Source organism: Triticum dicoccoides, chromosome 1B, assembly GCF_002162155.2.
Source record: "Triticum dicoccoides isolate Atlit2015 ecotype Zavitan chromosome 1B, WEW_v2.0, whole genome shotgun sequence".
NCBI lineage: Eukaryota > Viridiplantae > Streptophyta > Magnoliopsida > Poales > Poaceae > Triticum > Triticum dicoccoides.
Window position 1 is genome coordinate 676,310,150 of NC_041381.1, and position 6,000 is coordinate 676,316,149.

A 6,000-nucleotide genomic window follows, 5' to 3' on the forward strand; every position below is an offset into this window, starting at 1 on the left:
ACTCCTGACGGCCTTGTGCAACCCGCTCTCCACGAATGAAATCCTTCTAATCACTGTATCCATCAACGCACAGTGCTCTTCTGAGATAGACGCTCGCCCGAGCAGATCCTTCAGCTCCTCCGACCATGCACCGGATGGTGCCGGACTCGTCCGATGGCCTTCTTCGAAGGCCGGACACGGAGGTCCTTGGGGGGCTATATGACTACCTTCCGGCCCTGCCGGATTCGGAGAAACCCTCCGTGACGACACCTCAGGGTCGCCCGCCTCGCAAGGCGGTACAGCAGGGGGAGGCGTTCCGCTCTCCATCATCTCCGGACGAAGATCCCCTGAAGATGAGCTCTGCTGAGAAGGGCAGAGATCCGAACTATAAGGTAAAATTTCGGTTATCTTCCTCAGAAATAGAACGGGGATGTCCCTTATTTTTAAAACCCCCCTTTTTCTACTTACGGCTCGATGGAGAGCTGATCCCCTTGGGGATGCAATGCGGCCGAGGCACCTCCCGGCGCCAGACCCTCTGACGAAGATTTCTTCCCCCGCTTTGAGGCCATAGCCTCCGGGTCTTCAGAGGCGGTCCTCTTTTTCCCCTGGATGGAGGAATTCTCGATTCCTCCTTCTCTGACAGCCTCCTTCAGGGAGGCGGTAGCTTCCTTGTTCCCCTCTTTGCCTTCTTCCAAAGGCGCAACCTCCAGCATCCTGGTTAACACAGGATCCGACATAGTCTCAGGGAGGGGAGCCGAACACCTGATTAATTTTGCTTTCGCTATCCACTCCTATTTAAAGGACAACTCTTTATGAGCAATTTTATGATAAATATACGGATAGCGTGTCCGGGTACAGGGCTACTTACTTGAGTATCCGGGCGATTGCAGCTCAGACCTGCGTCCTCGGACGAGTCCGGACACATTGCTTGTGATCCGAAGAACAATTTGTACATCTCCACGGGCGTCATGCCCATAAAATGTTGGAGAGCTCGTGGTCCTTCCGTATTAAACTCCCACAAGAGGAGGGGACGACGTTTGCAGGGAAGGATGCGACGAATCAGCATAACCTGCGTCACTACGGCTAGATTGATATCTCTTTCCAGGAGATCTCGCACGCGGCCCTTCAACAAGGGCACTTCCTTGGACGGCCCCCAGTTGAGCCCTTCATTGACCCATGACGCCAGCTGTGGTGGGGGACCTGAGCGAAAGGCAGGAGGCGCCACCCATTTGGTTCCCCTGGGAGCTGTGATGTAGAACCACTCTCGTTGCCATGAGCCGAACTCCTCTTGAAAAGAGCCCTCGGGTCATGGAGCATCGACAATCTTGCTTATAACAACACCTCTGCACTCTGCATGCTGCCCCTCGATCATCTTCGGCTCTACCTTGAAGGTCTTAAGCCACAATCCGAAGTGAGGAGTAATATGGAGGAAGGCCTTGCACACAACAATGAACGATGAGATATGGAGGATGGACTCCGGAGCTAAGTTGTCAAATTCCAGCCCATAGTAAAACATGAGCCCCCTCACGAAGGGGTCAATCGGGAAGCCTAGCCCCCTAAGGAAGTGAGACACGAACACCACGCTCTCACCGGGCTTGGGAGTGGGAATGACCTGCCCTTGAATAGGTAGCCTATGCAAGATTTCGCCGGTTAGATACCTGGCATCTCTTAACTTTAAAACGTCTTCTTCCGTAACGGAGGAAGGCATCCACCGGCCTTGAAGGTCGGAGCCGGACATCATCGAAGGTCCGAAGCGCCTAAATCTGGAGCTTTGGGTGTTGGAACTCAAGGCGAGAGGCGGATTTGATTGGGATTGAAAGAAAGGAGTCGAGCCTTGGTCTCTTTATAAAGAGGTTGAATACCAAGAGCCCTCCCCGTGACTGTTTAGGACTCACTTTCGATTAAAGAGACATACCAATGGCACGGTTGGGTTACCCACGCCCGTATTGATGAGAATCCCGGAATAAGGGGACACGATCTCTGCTTTGACAAGACGTGCCAAGGAAACCGCCTTGCTAAACGCGCTAAGGTGGGACGTAAAACAATTTGAATAAAGGCTTGGCCGTGGCATGATGTCACGCTGCAGAATACGTCAGCAGATTAGATTTGTACAAATATTATTCTCTCTACGGTGGTATGTGGAACTTATTTTGCAGAGCCGGACACTATCCTTGTGTTCAACATCTTCTATGAAGTATTCGGAGGAGGAACCCACCTTGCAATGCCGAAGACAATTTGCGCGCCGGACTCGTCGTCATTGAAGCCTGGTTCAGGGGCTACTGAGGGAGTCCTGGATTAGGGGGTGTCCGGATGACCGGACTATGACCTTTGGCCGGACTCCTTGACTATGAAGATACAAGATTGAAGACTTCGTCCCGTGTCCGGATGGGACTTTCCTTGGCGTGGAAGGCAAGCTTGGCAAGTAGATCTCCTCCCATTGTAACCGACTCTGTGTAACCCTAGCCCTCTCCGGTGTCTATATAAACCGGAGGGGTTTAGTCCGTAGGACGAACAACAATCATACCATAGGCTAGCTTCTAGGGTTTAGCCTCTCTGATATCGTGGTAGATCTACTCTTGTATTACCCATATCATCAATATTAATCAAGCAGGAGTAGGGTTTTACCTCCATCGAGAGGGCTCGAACTTGGGTAAAAACATCGTGTCCCTTGTCTCCTGTTACCATCCGCCTAGACGCACAATTCGGGACCCCCTACCCGAGATCCGCCGGTTTTGACACCAACACTTTCCTCGTTTCCGAACGAGGGATCGACGCAAATCCAGAAAAACTTGATGCCATCCTCCGAATGAATGCCCTGTGCGTGTGCATGACATTCAGAAGCTTACTGGTTGTTTGGCCGCCTTGAGTCAATTCATTTCTCGTCTCGGTGAAAAGGCTTTACCTCTTTACCAATTGATGAAGAAATCTGATAAGTTCGAGTGGACTGAGGAAGCTAACGCAGCGTTTGCAGAGATCAAAGCCCTGCTTTCCACCTACTCGGTGCTTGCTGCGCCAATCAGCAAAGAGCCTTTACTGCTTTATATTGCAGCCATTGGACAAGTTGTCAGTACAGTACTCACGGTCGAGCGGGAAGAAGAAGGAAAGGCTTACAAAGTTCAATGCCCAGTATATTATCTCTCTGAAGTTTTGACTCCATCCAAGCAACGATATCCACATTATCAGAAGCTTGTCTATGGAATCTAAATGACCATGAAGAAGGTTGCACACTATTTCTCTGATCACTCCATTACAGTCATCAGCGACGCACCATTATCTGAAATTGTAAACAATAGAGATGCAACTGGTCGAGTGGAAAAATGGGCGATTGAACTCCTTCCATTGGATATCAAGTTTGAGGCAAAGAAAGCTATGCCCCAAGCAATCGCGGATTTCCTTGCCGAGTGGATTGAGAAGCAACTGCCGACTCAATTTCACTCGGAGCATTGGACCATGTTCTTCGATGGCTCCAAGATGCTGAACGGTTCCGGTGCTGGGGTAGTGTTGGTATCCCCCCGTGGGGACAAGCTTAACTACGTTCTCCAAATTCATTTTGACTCTTCCAATAATGAAGCTGAATATGAAGCGCTTTTGTACGAGTTACGTATGGCCATTTCACTTGGCGTCCGTCGCCTTATGGTCTACGGTGACACGGATTTGGTGGTCAATCAAGTGATGAAAGAATGGGATGTCAGGAGTCCAACCATGACTGGTTGTTGCAATGCAGTAAGAAAGCTGGAAAAGAAGTTTGAGGGGCTGGAGCTTCACCATATACCCCGACTGAAAAATCAAGCTGCAGATGAATTGGCAAAGATAGGATCCAAGAGAGAGACCATCCCTAGCAATGTGTTTTTGGAACATATCCACTCGCCTTCAGTTCAGGAGGATCCCTTCACTGAAGAGCCCCCACAGCCTAAGAGTGCCACAGATCCGACTGAAGTCGAAGTCCCAGCCGTGGTCGACTTGATCATGGAGGTTTTGGTCATCACTCCTGACTAGACGGTACCATACATTGCATACATTCTTAGGAAATAACTTCCAGAGGATGAAGAAGAGGCTCGAGAGATCGTCCGACGATCCAAAGCCTTTACGGTTATAAGAGGGCAGTTGTTCACAGAAAGTGTAACTGGAGTCAGCCAGAAATGCATCACACCAGAAGAAGGTCGAATGATCCTCAATGATATTCACTCGGGGACCTGTGGTCACCATGCGTCCTCTCGGACCATCGTGGCCAAAGCATACCGAGCCGGATTTTACTGGCCTCATGCCAACGAGATGGCGAAAGAGATAGTAGACAAATGTGAAGGTTGTCAGTTTTACTCCAACATGTACCATAAGCCCGCATCAGCTCTGAAGACTATTCCACTCGTCTGGCCTTTTGTTCTCTGGGGATTGGACATGATTGGGCCTCTGAGGACCGGCAGGAGTGGGTTTACCCATGTGCTGGTAGCAGTCGACAAATTTACCAAATGGATTGAAGCCAAGCCCATTAAAAACCTCGAAGCGAGTACGACTGCGAGTTTCATCAAAGAATTAATATTTAGATATGGTGTTCCGCACAGCTTCATCACGGATAACGGGTCGAACTTCGATTCTGATGAGTTCAGAGCCTTTTGTGCTTCCCAAGGCACAAGGGTCGATGACGCTTCAGTCGCCCATCCTGAGTCGAATGGGCAGGCTAAAAGAGCAAATGGATTGATTCTCAAAGGACTGAAACCCCGATTGATGCGTGACCTCAAGCATGCAGCAGGTGCCTGGGTCGATGAACTTCCATCAGTACTTTGGGGATTAAGGACAACTCCTAATCGGTCGACTAGAAGAACTCCATTCTTCTTAGTCTATGGAGCTGAAGCCATACTCCCGAGTGATCTGCTCCACTATGCGCCCCGAGTCGAGCTCTTCTCGAAAGCAGAAGCAGAACAGGCTCGGCAAGATGCAGTCAATCTCCTGGAAGAAGAAAGAGAGATGGCCTTGATCCGGTCGACCATTTATCAACAAGACCTGCGTCGATTCCATGCCAGAAACGTAAGGGGTTGGGCATTTCAGGAAGGAGACTTGGTTCTTCGAGTGGACCAGCAGAAACCACACAAGCTTGCTCCTGCTTGGGAGGGGCCCTTCGTCATCACCAAAGTGCTCCACAACAGAGCATATTGTCTTTTCAACGTCGAGCACAATAAAGATGAGCCACACGCCTAGAACGCTGTTCTGCTTCGCCTTTTTACTCTTAAGCATTCAGACTGTTGAGATGTAATAAGAAATACCTTTTAGTTTGATTATCAAAGACATGATTTTACAGTCTTCTGAATGATTGTTGTTCATTTTTTACATGTTCTAAAATTACCCACTGGGTGTACACCCAGTGGGTGCCTTAGCTGCGAATCCGTTTCGCCTAAGTTGGAAAGAAAAATCCTACCGAGTGGTGAGCCAGCCTCTCACTCGGGGGCTTAGCTACGAATCCGTTTCGCCTACGTATTAAAAAATCCTACCGAGTGGTGAGCCAGCCTCACACTCGGAGGCTTAGCTGCAGTCCAGTACTCGCCTAAGTGTTAAAAAATCCTACGGAGTGGCGAGCAAGCCTCTCACTCGGAGGCTTAGCTCCAGTCTAGTACTCGCCTAAGTGTTAAAAAATCCTACCGAGTGGTGAGCCAGCGTCTCACTCGGAGGCTTAGCTGCGAATCGATTTCGCCTAAGTGTTTAAAAATTCTACCGAGTGGTGAGCCAGCCTCTCACTCGGGGGCTTAGCTGCAATCCAATACTCGCCTAAGTGTTAAAAAATCTTACCGAGTGGTGAACAATCCTCCCACTCGGAGGTTTAGCTGCAGTCCAGTACTCCCCTAAGTTTAAAAGATCCTATTGAACGGTACGGGTCGACCACGAAGAACGACGAGATTGTGCGCACTGCTTAGCTGCAATCCAGTACTCGCCTAAGTATAAAAAATCCTACCGAGTGGCGAGCAATCCTCTCACTCGATGGCTTAGCTGCAGTCCAGTACTCGCCTAAGTATAAAAAATCCTACCGAGTGG